We start from the raw sequence: 14,235 nt of genomic DNA, 5'->3' as shown, positions 1-14,235 counted from the left end.
TAGGGAAAGGGTGTCCCATAAACCAAGTCTAAAACCTTTGTAGCCTTAATGCAAATGTAAACAAGGCAAAAGTTTAAATATGTCTATCTGTATAATCCCCTCAATCTGGATGCCACTGCACCACTCCCTTCAGGATTAAGGCAGGATTGAAAGCTGGGTGGTGAAATGAAGATCTGGGCTACTATGTTCTTAGAATTTAGCAGTCAAGACCGCATGACCCTGGAGGCTGTCCAGGACTAACAGTACATTTGCTCCTCCGGATTATTATTTCAAGTCCACAGCAAACTTCTTTTAAATCACTAGATTCTACTTAACACCAGCTTTCTCAAAACAGTGGTTTTCAATATGTTTTGCTTAACAATAGGATTTGGTGTTCCAAAGGAATCATATGCTGAAGCCCAGCCTATAATGAAAATAAATATTAAGCAGCTCTGGTTGTACTGTGAAAGGAGGAGAGGAGGGAGGCCGCCTTGCTGTCCATCCCCACTCCACTCCCCGCTCCTGCCCTCCACAGACCAAAGGGCTTCCACGGAGCAGTTGTCCCAGATGTTGTTGTGGGAGGGACTGAAGGAGAAACAGATTTGCTCTGTTATTAGCACAGAACTCGTTTTCCTACAGAAACCATGCCAATGGCTATAGCCTCCTGCACACCACAAAAGCCAGTCTAGCTACAACACGAAGAAGGGGTAGAAGGAGGGAAATAGGAGAAAGCCCAAACAGGCCATTGAACACTGAAAGTCAATTCAAAGAGGAAGTGTGCCCTGAGTTAACTTTTGCCTCAGAATGGCTTAAATATATACTTTTATTTCTCAGTGATCCAGGAACAGACTAACAGGTTTAGGAATTAAGCAAATTTGGGAGAGAGGGGCTGCTGGAAAATCACAGATAACTCCAAATTTCAGTTAAAACAAAAATGATAGGCAAGTCTTCTTATCTGTCAACAGAGCTGCTCTGGCTAAGTGGACCTTCGAGTCCCCCCTTACCATCATCTGGACACTCAGCCCTGCCTGCTTCTGACCATCTCCTCCCGCTCTGGGACCTCCATCAAGCTAAGCAGCGACCACTGCCTAATTATGGAGGCCTGCCCTGGAGATGAGTTTGTCTAGGTCCCTGCTATGCCTCAAACATTAATCTGACCCAAGCAATCTATAATCAATTGCAGTTTTAACAGTGATGTGGAGTGATCCCCTCCTCATCCTGTTATCTCAATTAATGTAAATTTCCTCTTTATATATGTGCCCCCTATCACCCTGACCTGTCTGAAAGCTCCTAGAAGAGAGATTCTTAGGCTTCTATGCCTCCCCTGAGCACCTTGCCCAGGTCCTGGCCATGGGAGCTATTTGATAAATAGCAATCAGTGAGTGGATTGAATCCAGACATGGGGGATGCCTTTAGCAAAGGCAAGAGTAGAAATTGGAAGTAGTTTAGGGTACAATGACAAAATACTAGACGTAGCAAATTATCAGCTGCAGAAAAGTGCACCAACTGTGAATTTGTCTGAATGCCAGTGGGTATGGGGGAGGTTTTCACTCATACTTGACCTCACATAGGACCATCTGAGTATCTACACACTCCTTTTATGCATTTCAACTAATGTCTAATAGGAATCTATTATAGAACATTAGCCGTGTGCTTACTGGCTAGAGCCAATCTATACTAATAAAAGAGAATGACGCAAATTGACTGTACCTCCATGATGCCCACCAGCCAATCAGGAGTGAGTATGCAAATTAACCCAACAAAGATGGTGAGTTAATTTGCATATTCAGGCACCAAGTGGCCTGGGTCCAGGGAACATCTTTGGGGCCCAGGCCGCTCCTAGCCTGTAGGCACACATGTAGACCCTAAGCAGCCGGGGTCCCAGAACGCCCCCGGCCACTCCGGGCCTACGGGCACAGGCGCCGAGCAGCTGCAGGCAGGGCGGCTGCTTGCGCGTGTGCCGACTCCAAGTGGCAGCCCGGGTCCACATCCCCAGCCCGGCGCACACAGCGTGGGGCTGCCGGCCTTGGGGGCGTGTCCCCGGCGGCTGCTGTGTGGCCCGGGTCCACGCCCCCAGCCCAACGCGCGCACGCGCGCGCACACACACACACACACACACACACACCTGCAGCCTCAGGGTCTCAGCCTTGGAAGCGCCCATGCCACCATGGAGTGATCCCCTCCCAGCGGCAGCCTCGGGGTCTCAGCCTCAGAATCTTGCGCGTCCCTGGCGAGTGATCCCACACACACACACCTGCAGCCCCAGGGTCTCAGCCTCTCAAGTGTCCGCACACCAGCAAGTGATCCTGCCCCACCGGCAGTCTCAGGGAGTCAGCCTTAGAACTTCCCTTGCCCCCAGCTGAGGGATGGGAAGGGGGGAGGGAAAAGGTGGTGGGAGGGGAAGGCGGGCCTGGGGTATCTGGGCAACACTGCCCAGCAAACCTCTCCCATTGGGCAGGGAAGTAAATGGGTTTTGTTTAAAATCTTTACAAACCGCAAAGGAAATGTCTAAGGTAGGTTTCATATCAGAAGTAACTTACAACTAATTTCTGAAGAAAAACTGCTACATTGCAGTTATATTACTAGAGAATACCCCATGGTCCGAAGATCAGGCTCCGCAGTGGCAGTGGTGTGCTCTCCCCACCCTGGTTCCTCAGCACCTCTGGCCAGCTTGAGCCCACCCAGGAAGTTTCAATGATGTGGAATGATCCCCTCCCCATCTCGTTATCTCAGGGATTGGGCCTAAACCAGCAGTCGGACATCCCCCAAGGGGTCCCAGATTGGAGAGGGTGCAGGTTGGGCTGAGGGACATCCCCCCCCCACCACCAGTGCACGAATTTCGTGCACCGGGCCCCTAGTGAAACCATAAGAACCCCAGGGCTAGAGCAATGCAGTAGAAGTATAATAGGGATTCGGGCCCAAGGACTTAAAGCCCACCTACCAACTGCAACTCTGCCCAACGCTTTGAACCCCACAGACTGAAGCATCACCAAGAGCTAAATCCTAAGTGATAAAACATTCCAAATTCTTTCCTCCTGTAATGAGGCTACACTGTGGCCCAAGGATAATAATGAATGGACCATGAGCCTCCTGAGCTCTGGCTGAGGGAAAACCAAGAGGAAAGCTTTCATGGCCTCCAGGACCTCCCGGGGGGGCGGTCAGGCAGAAACTTTGGCCAGCATCCCAGAAATCAACCAGGCCGTGTTCAGAAGTGGTGCACACACATCACCATCCCCCAACATGGGCAAGAGCGTTCACAGTCTTGTAATAGGATGAACGTGAGTCTGAGTTAGGCAGATGATTCCTATTATGGTGACCAAGAATCTGATCACACAGCTGAACTGCCAGCTCATCTCCAATAGCAAGGTTTCAAACAGGGAAAGATTCAGCAGGGCCAAGCGTAGCATGGGGAGATGCTCAGAGCCACCGAGCGGGCCCCAGGGCCAGATTAGAAATTGTTAGGTCTTAAAGGTTCTCATACATTTGAACAGGTTAGAAGAGTTGGAGGCAAGGGGTTCTCCATGCCTTAGCCCGTGACCTTAACAAAGCTTCCACTTCCTTATCTGTAGAACAGGCATGATACCATGACCTGCGTCAGAGGACCGTTAGGAGGATGAAAGGAGGTAATGTACATAGAGCGTTAGCAAGGCGACTGGAACACGAATGAGAACTCGGTAAGTGCTAGCTGCTGGCACTTCCTGCCATCCCTGCCCTCTGAGGCATCGGATCTGAGATCAGAATGAAACACATCCTCAAAGAATAACACTATCATTTATTGAAGGACCATGTGCCAGCCACTACAATACAAATTAGACTTGTTTAATCATTAAAACTTTTACTAAGAAATATTTACATAGCATAAAGTTCACCCATTTCAAGGGTATAATTCAATAATTTTTACTAAATTTATAAAGTTGTGCAAACACTTTTTTTGTGTGGAACATTTCCATCAGCCAAACAGACCCCTAGTGTCCATTTGCAGTCACTCCCTGTTCCCATGCCCAACCCCAGGCAGCTGCTAAGCTACTTTCTGACTCTATGAGTTACTTGGATGTTTCGTATAAGTGGATTCCTGTAATATGTAGGGTTCTGCATCTGGCTTCTTTCATTTAGCTTGTTTTTGTGGTTCAGGCTGTAGCATGTATACCAAGTTTGCTCTTTTTTGTGGATGAATAGTATTCCGCTGTACAAGTAAACAGCATTTGATTGACCCCTTCAGCAGCTGACGGACATTTTGTTTCCAGCGTGGCAGCTGTTATGAATAAAGTTGCTATGAACATTTATACTCACGTCTGTGTGTGGATGTTTTGTTTTTGTTAGTAGATTCCTAGGAGTAGAATTTCTGAGTCACATGGTGAATTTATGTTTAACTTTTAAAAGAAACTGTCAAATTGCATTCCCAAGTAACTGTACCATTTACATTTCCACCAGCAGTGTATAAAGGTACTAATTTCTCCATATCCTCTCCCGTACTTATCATCTTTTTTTAAAGAGAGTGATTCTTTTTTAAAAAATATATATTTTTTTATTAATTTCAGAGAGGAAAAGAGAGGGAGAGAGAGATAGGAACATCCATGATGAGAGAATCATTGATGGGCTGCCTCCTGCACGCCCTCTACTGGGGATTGAGCCTGCAACCCGGGCATGTGCCCTGACCAGGAATCGAACCATGACCACCTTGTTCATAGGTTGACACTGAACCACTGAGCCACCCAGCTGGGCTATTGTCTCTCTTTTTTATTATAACATTTCAATGTGTGTGAAGTGGTATTTCATCCTAGTTTTAATTTGCATTTCTCTACTAATCATCTTGAGCATCTTTATGTATACTTATCTATCATTCGCCAATCTTTTTTGGTGAAATGTCCATTCAAATCTTTAGCCCATTTTATAATAATTTTTCTTCTATATTGAGTTAAAAGAATTCATTATACATTTCAAAATAAGTCCTTTATCAGGTATATGATTTGCATATATTTTCTCCCAGACTGTTGCTTATCTTTTCATTTTCTTAATAGTATCTTTTGAAGCCATATATTTTTAATTTTGCTGTAGCACAATTCATCGATTTTTTCTTTTATAGATTATGCTTTTGGCATAGTATGTAAGAAATTTTTCCCCGACTCAAGGTCACAATTATTTTATCCTATATTTTCTTCTGAAAGTTTAATAGTTTTAGGTTTTACATCAGGTTAATGATCCATTTTGAGTGAAGCTTTTTGTATGGTACATGAACCTAGATAGATTAATCTTTTTACATGTGGATATTCCATTGTCACAGCACCATTTCTTGAAAAGACTAGTCTTTTCCCGTTGAATTGTCTTGGTACTTTTGTTGAAAAAAATCAATTGACCATAAATATAAGGGTTTATTTTTGGACTTTTAATTTTGTTCCAGTGATCTGTATGTCCTTATGCCAGTACCCTAGAGTCTTAATTACTGTAGCTTCACAGTAAGTTTTGATATTGGGAAGTGTAAATCCTCCAATTTACAAGATTGTTTTGGCTATTTAAGGCCCTTTGTTTTTCCACATAAGTTTTAGGATTGTCTCCGTCAGTATCTCAATTTTTGCAAAGAAAAGAAAAAGCCCACAAAAACAAAACTAAACAATAACAACAACAACAAAAAACCCTGCTGGGATTTGATAAGAATGGCAATTCTCTCCAAAATGGCATTCTCTCCAAATTGAACCTCAATTTGGGGAGAATTAACATCTTAATAATATTGAGTCTTCCAATTAATCAGTGAACATAAAATATCTCTCCATTTATTTGGATCTTCTTTAGTTTCTCTCAGAAATACCGTACAGTTTTCAATATGCAAGTCTTGCAGTTCTTTTGCTAAATTTATTCCTAAGTGTTTTATTCTATCTGATGCCATTAGGAATGAAATTGCTTTCCTAATCTCATTATGGGATTATTCATTCCTAATATACAGAAATTCAATTGATTTTTGCATATTGTTCTTGTATTCTGTGACCTTGTTGAGCTCATTTATTCTACTAGTGTATGTTTCTTAAAACTTTTCTACATACAGGATCATGTTGTCTTTAAATAAAGATAGCTTTTCCTTCTTCCTTCCACTCAGGTTCATTTTATTTCTTTTTCTTACCTGATTGCACTAATTAACTCCAATAAAATGTTAAATTGAAGCAGGGACAGCAATCATGTTTCTGATCTCAAGGGAAAGGTTTCAGTCTTTCCCAGTAAGAGGTATTAGCTGTAGGTTTTTTGTAGATGCTTTTTATCAGATTGAGGAAGTTCCCACCTACTATGCCTACTTTGTTGAGCGCTTTTATGATTGGGTGTTAGATTTTGTCTAATACTTCTTTTGCATCTATTAAGATGATCATGTGGTTTTTATCCTTTATTAATGTAGTATATTAATTTATTTTTTAGTATAAACTCATCTTATATTCTTGGGATAATCCTACTTGATCATGACGTATAATTCTTTTTATATGTTGCTGGGTTCAGTTTACTACCCTTTTTTGCTATTTATAAGAGCTGCCCTATTTTTATTACATTTTTAAAATTTTTCAGTGACAGTTGATATTCAATATTACATTAGTTTCAGGTGTACAACACAGTGGTTAGACATTTACATAACTTATAAAGTGATCCCCCCCCATAAGTCTAATATTTTGTTGAAGATTTTTGTGTCTATATTCCTGCGGGATAGTGGTCAGTAATTTCCTTGTCATGCTTTTGTGTGGCTTTGATATCAGGATTAATTCTTCTGTCATAGAGTGAACTGGGAACTTTCCCCTACTCCTCTATTTTCTGGAAGAGTTTCTAAAGAACTAGCATTCCTTCTTCAGATGTCTGGTGGAATTTACGCTATCCGGGCCTCGGCTTTTGTTCATGGAAAACTTTTAATTATTAATTCAATGTCTTCCCTTGTTATAGGCCTATTCAGATTCCTATTTCTTCTTTAGTCAGTTTCAGTGATTTGTGGCTTTTAAATTCAAGTTAGTATTTATAATAACCCCTTAAAGAAGTAAGCCCAATATATTTTGAGATTCAAAAACACGGAGTGAATCATCTCAAGGTCAGCTATGTGGAAAATGGCCAATCTGCGGGGTTCCGAAGTCCATGCTCCTAACATTAGGCCACACTGCCTCTAAACAGATAGGGCTTTTTAATATAATTTATTGATTTTTTTTTTTTTTTTTTTTTTTACAGAGAGGAAAGAGAGGGATAGAGAGTTAGAAACATCGATGAGAGAGAAACATCGATCAGCCGCCTCTTGCACACCCCCTACTGGGGATGTGCCTGCAACCAAGGCACACGCCCTTGACCGGAATCGAACCTGGGACCCTTGAGTCCGCAGGCCAACGCTCTATCCACTGAGCCAAACCGGTTTCGGCCAGATAGGGCTTTTTAAAGTGACTCCTCTGGGGGGAAAGAGGGACATATGTAATGCCTTCAACAATAAGTTATTATTTTAAAAAAATATATTTTTAATTTAAAAATTAAAAAATAAAATGAAAATTACAAAAAAAAAAGAAAAAAATAACATAAAAATCAAGTGATTCCCCCTCCCCACCCCACACACATACCTCCTGAGAGTCACCACTAAAAACAACCTTCTTTATTATGCCACAGCCCATCAAAGTTTTTTCCTCTCAAAGACCTGTCCCTCCCTGGAGTCCGAGTTGCTGGGACAAGGGATGCTGCCCACAGACCAGGGTTCTCCTGCTTTAACAGCCCCATTAAGAATCGCTGCCTTAAAACTCAGCATGGTGTTCACAGATAAACCCTCTTGGGAAGGCACCCAATGACAGAGGCTGCCCTTAATTTAAACGGACACTTTCCTCCCTTACTGCCAAGGAGAAAACCAAAAGGCCCAAGGACCTAAGGGGTTAGAATGAACCACACTTGTTTTGACACTGGCAGCTGACAGCTGATAATCCAGACCTCTGCTAGATGGGAAGAGCCTAGTGTGTGATTTCCTAAATGTTTTTTACACACACTGTTGGCCCAGAAAGAAACTCACTACAGACTGATTCATTTGCCTCTCAGCATAACCATTATGGCTTGTCTCATTTTCGGTTCTTATAAGTGTATTTCTTGTATCACATGATCTCACGCATCTAGGGGAAATAGTGAACAACATAAACTGATGAACAAAAACAGGGAAGCATCGATCAGACAGGGAAGTGCAGGAAGCGGTTATAGGGTTAAGCCTCAGACTGACCTGCTGGCAAAGTCACAAACAAGTCCCAGCTTGGAAGGCACAGTCCTCTAAGCATAATTAAGCTTGATCCTGTAACTGATCCCTAGATCTTTCCTGGGTAGCTAGTGGGCTGTGGAGGGCCAAAACAAGTGAAACTTATAAGAACATTGTCAATTGCTTTGTTTGTCCCTGATTATAAATAAAGCCTCAGCCTTGCAGTCTGGATCGGTTCTGTGGCCTCAGCCAGGCACAGAAAGATCCACCCAGGCTCCCAGCTTCATGAATCTATTTCTGCATCTTGTTTTCTTTATTTCTATTATTTTCTCAATCCCTGGCCGCCTCCATTTAGAACTGGTTCGTTCATCTCTCTTTCCGCACGGGATGCGGAAAAGGGAGATCCCCGCCATGTCTGGCCCCCGCCGCATTCAGGCCCCCGCAGGGAAGCATCGATCAGACTGTCAAACCTCAGAGGGAAGGTAGGGGAGGGTGGGGGAAAGGGGGAGAGATCAACCAAAGGACTTGTATGCATGCGTATAAGCCTAACCAGTGGTCACGGACAACAGGGGGGTGGGGGATGCGTGGGGAGGGGTTTGGGATGGGAATGGGGGGATGAGGACAATTATGTGATACCATAATCAATAAAGAAATTAAAAATAAATAAGTAAATAAATAAAAGGGGGAAGAAAAAAATGATATGGTTGCATCCCAAACAGGAAGAACCCATCCTATCTAATAAAAGAGTAATATGCAAATTGACCATACCTCTGCTACACCCACGAGCCACGCCCACCAGCCAATCAGGAGCGAGTATGCAAATTAACCCAACCAAGATGGCTGTGGCCACGGAGAGAGTAGGAGGCTTGGGTTCCCTGGCAATGGAGGAAGCCAAGCTTTCTGCCTGCCCTGGCCTGCCTTGGCCTCTGCTTAAGGCTCCAAAGTTTCAATTATAGAAGACTAGCGTTCCCATTGCAGGAAAAATCCTGCAATAGGATTTCCTGCTGCACTCTACCTCGCCTCAGCTCCGCCCTTGTCGCCTGCCCCACCTTCTCCTCCAGCCCGCCTGCTTTTCCCTTCACCCCCGGCCCCGACTCCGCTCCTCCCTTGTCGCCCGCCCCGCCTTCTCCGCCAGCCCGCCTGCTTTTCCCTTCGCCCCCGGCCCCGACTCCGCTCCTCCCTTGTCGCCCGCCCCGCCTTCTCCGCCAGCCCGCCTGCTTTTCCCTTCACCCCCGGCCCCACCTCTGCTCCTCCCTTGTCGCCCGCCCCGCCTTCTCTGCCAGCCCGCCTGCTTTTCCCTTCGCCCCCGGCCCTGACTTCGCTCCTCCCTTCTCCTCCCACCGCCCCCCTGGCTTGCTTGCTTCTTCAAAGCTTTACTCCCTTCTGCAGCTCTTGGCTTCTTTCGACGCTGTCTTGATATGCAAATTAGCCGCCATCTTTGTTGGGGTAATTTGCATACTCGTCCTGATTGGTTGGTGGGTGTGGCTTGGCTGGTGGGCGTGGCTTAGGTGTAGCGAAGGTGCGGTCAATTTGCATATTTGTCTATTATTAGATTAGATAAATAAATCCCAGATACCAGGGCCTCCACTTGGGTCGCCGGGGCGAGTGGCCAGCCTGCAAACCACCACAGGCCCCTCACCCAGGCCACCCCACACCCCAAGGGAACCCCCACCCTGATCCGGGACACCCTTCAGGGCAAACCAGCTGGCCCCCACCCATGCACCAGGCCTCTATCCTATCTAATCCTATTTAATAAAAGAATAATATGCAAATTGACCATCACTCCAACACACAAGATGGCTGCCCCCATGTGGTCAAAGATGACTGCCCCCATGTGGACACAAGATGGCCACCACAAGATGGCCAGCAAGGGAGGACAGTTGGGAGGGACCAGGCCTGCAAGGGAGGGCAGTTGGGGGTGATCAAGCCTGCAGGGGAGGGCAGTTAGGGGTGACCAGGCCAGCAGAGGAGGGAAGTTGGGGGCAATCAGGCTGGCAGGGGAGCAGTTAGGCATCAATCAGGCTGGCAGGGGAGTGGTTAAGGGGTGATCAGTCTGGCAGGCAGAAGCAGTTAGGGGTAATCAGGAAGGCAGACAGGCGAGCAGTTGGGAGCCAGCAGTCCTGGATTGTGAGAGGGATGTCCAACTGCCCGTTTAGGTCAGATCTTACTGGGATCTGGCCTAAACAGGCAGTCAGACATCCTTCAAGGGGTCCCAGATTGGAGAGGATGCAGGCTGGGCTGAGGGACACACACCCCCATGCATGAATTTTATGCACCAGGCCTCTAGTCAGAGATAAAATTTATTTGGCTCTGTGTGCTTCACACAAAATCAAGAATTAGGCTTTTTAATTAACTGGTCAATATGTCTTCTATCAGGGATGGTGAACTGCCTAAAAAATTATTATATAAGATGAGGCCAAAGGGCTCACACTAAGTAGATTTTATGTTGCACTTGAGGTGGGCACACAGGCCTCTCTTCATCAGAAAATTTTATACATTAAAATGATAAAAACAATGGAATTGAGCTAACATTCTTCCCATTTGGGATAATTTCTTTTGTTTTGCTATTTCTAAAGACAAGAACATTGCAGCTTTGAAATTTCTCATTTTCATCAGCTTGAGGAAAATATTCCAAAAGTAAGTTCTGTTTGAGCTAAAACCGTTTTCAATCTGAAACATATATCTTGGCTGAGGTAAATTATCTGATAGTCATTCTCAAATGAATTTGATGGATAAAATTATGAGTAACTAAACTAAAACACCTCTTTAGCTTCAAACATAAAGTCTACTACATACAAAATTTAGTTTATAACCAAAGGTTTTTATTAACAAGAATTACATCCAAGAATTTTGGGAGAATAAGTTTACACATATGTGTGTATACATACACACATACATATATATATACACACACATGAAGCTCTAAAATTATCATCAATAAAAATAGTAAAGAGGGAAGGAAACTTTTGGAGGTAATGAATATGTTTATAGCATAGATTGTGGTGCTAGTTTCATTAATGTATATACTTATCTCCAAATTCATTAAATTGTATATCTAAGTATATACAGCCTTTCATATGTATTGTGATACAGTGGCTTTTTAAAAAAAAAAAACAAGCATGAGTCAAGAGCAGTCTGAGTTTGGAAAATAAATACATCGTACTATTTTTAACATTAAAATATAATCACTTGAGAGGATATAGGATTTAATGGCCAAACATATAGCTTCATTTGGGAGGAGTACATTTATTCCATTGAAGACACTATGCTGGATGTATAAGGCAACTCTAATTTGGGGTTTGTTGTGTAAGCCACCCAGTTTGTAATACTTCATCACAGGAGCCCTGATACACTCACATGTCCTAGACTTGAAGCTGAAAACGCTGACCATCTTGAAACTGCAACGGGCACAAACAAAAAGCCCTGGCAAAGCCCATACTCTTTAGACAAAAGATTAGGAAAGAGGCAGCATAACAAGGCAGAAAACTTTCAGACAATAACCACTCTAATTCAGCCAAATGCCACAGAAAAAAATGTGGCTCCCACTCACACCAGCCCGGATGTCCCCCTCATCTTAAACTCTTCACCAAAGACTGCATGGAGAGAACCTTCATCCCTGCCAGCAGATAATGAGGCATCACCCTCAGCAATATCGGTGGAAACTGTGTGTGGAGCCCCCACGGGGCAATATCAAGGCAACCACTAGGGCAGGGTCAGTGGAGAGTCAGGATATTCACCACAGTGGAAATGAGGCCACCTCTTCCTTCCTATCACGGTGTCACAGTCCACATAGGCAGCAGTAATGAGGCCCCTCTCAGCCAGGGTGATATTAGCAAAATATCTACTACTGGGCAGCTAGAACTCCCATCCCAACCCTGCAGTAATGAGAAGCCAACCAACCACAGCTTCCACTACCATCTGGCAGTTATGATGCTGCTCTCCATTTCCCTGCTGGAACTTTGTCAGACTAGGCCTGTTAAAACACAAACTTTAAATAAGATCCAGAGTCTCATAATATAATACCCCAAATATCCAGGTTGCAACCAAAACTCACATGTCATACCAAGAATATAGATGATTTCAGGTTGAATGACAAAAGGGGTATCAATAGGGGTAACACTAAGATGACACAGAGGTTAGAATTATCTGATAAAAATTTAAAGTAACCACCATGAAATGATTCGGCAAGCAATTAGAAACATGCCTGAGAAAAGTAAAAATACTGAAAAGTTTCAGCAAAGAAATAGAAGACAAAACCAAGTGAAAATCTTACAGCTAAAAACTATAATATTAAATAAAACTCAGTGGATAAGCTCAACAATAGACTGGAGGAGACAGAGAAAACAATCAGTGAACAATAGAAATTGTTCAATCTGAACAAGCAAAAGACAATAGAATGGGGGGAAAACCAACAGAATCTCAGAAATGCATGAAACTGTAACAAAGGACCTAACAATTATGTCACTGGAGTCTTGGAAGAAGAGGAAAGGGCGGGGGTAAAGAAGTACTCAAAGAAATAATGCCTGAAAACTTCCCAAGAAGCTAAGCAAATTTTAAGTAGCATAAACCTAAGGAAATTCACATATGACATATTACAGTCAAACTTCTAAAAACTTAAAACAAAGAAAACTTGGAACTTTCAAGAGAGAAACAACACCTTAACTATAGAGAGAAAACAATTTTAATTAAAACAGATTTCTCATGAGAAACCATGGAGACCAGAAGTATATGGCACAATATATTCAAATGTTGAAAGAAAAGAACCATAATCATGAATTTATACATAGTGAAAATATCCTGCAGGAATGAAGAGGAAGTCAAGACATTCTGAATGAAGGAAAATTAAGAGAATTTGTCACCATTAGATGTACCCTAAAAGTACTGCTAAAAGAGTTCTCTTAACAAAATCTATATATATAAAAGGCTACTATGATAAGTGTCTGACCATCTGACTGATCACCAGGGGGCATGATGCACACTGACCACCAGGGGGCAGACGCTCAACACAGGAGCTGCCAAGCTGCAGTGACTTGGCAGCAGTGGTTCTCAGGTGATGCACCCCGAAGGAGCCCAATTATTTGTGGGGCCATGTAATTCCACCTTCAGCCATGTTTATGTTGTTGCTGGGGCACTGTGGGCTCCGAATCTGGTTTACTGCACACTTGCATTTGCATTCCACACCCTGTACAACAGCAACTTTGCAGAGTGCCCTCTCACACTCCGGGGCCTCTCAGGGGATGTCGGAGAGCCAGAGGGACCCTGATCACTCTGCAAATGCTGGTGGAGGGACCGCAGGAGGTTGGCTCCAGGGCATGTCCAGCCCATCTCGACCAGTCCCATCCCGCTAGCCACTTTCTAATTAATTTCCATTCAATGTGCACAAATCCATGCACCAGGCCACTAGTAAATAAATAAAAGAAGAAATCTTGGACTATCAGGAGAAATAAAAACCACAAGAAAGAATAAAAATATGGTTAAATACAATACACTGCCTTTCTCTTCTTGTTTTCTAAAGTATACTAGTTGGTTAAAGAAAAATTATTATACTTTATTATGTGATTCTAAGTGTGTGCAGAATTAATATTTAATTTATAATTATTTCATAATTTTAAATTATAATTATGGGTAAAGGGACAGTAAGAAGGTAAGGTTACTACACCTCACTGGGACTGATAAAATTACACTAGAAGATTGTGATAAGTTATGTATATGTAATGTCACCTAGAACAACCAATAAAAAAAAAAACTCTACAAAATAATACAGTAAAAAATGTTATAGATAAGTCAAAATAGAATTCTCTACAAATGTTTAAGTAACCAAGAGGAAAGCAGAAAAAACTAAACAGAAAAATTAAAAATTAAAATAATAAAAATAAATAAAATGTCAGACTTAAGCCCTGATTAATAATTATATTAAATGTAAATGGTTGAGCGTTGACCTATGAACCAGGAGGGCATGGTTCCATTCCCAGTCAGGGCACATGCCCAGGTGTGGGCTTGATCTCCAGTTGGGACAAGCAGAAGGCTGATCAATGATTCTTTCTCATTATTGATGTTTCTCTCTCTCCCTTTGCCTTCTTCTC

This window comes from Eptesicus fuscus, chromosome 13, assembly GCF_027574615.1.
Source record: "Eptesicus fuscus isolate TK198812 chromosome 13, DD_ASM_mEF_20220401, whole genome shotgun sequence".
Classification (NCBI taxonomy): Eukaryota; Metazoa; Chordata; class Mammalia; order Chiroptera; family Vespertilionidae; genus Eptesicus; species Eptesicus fuscus.
This window is presented reverse-complemented; position numbering follows the sequence as displayed.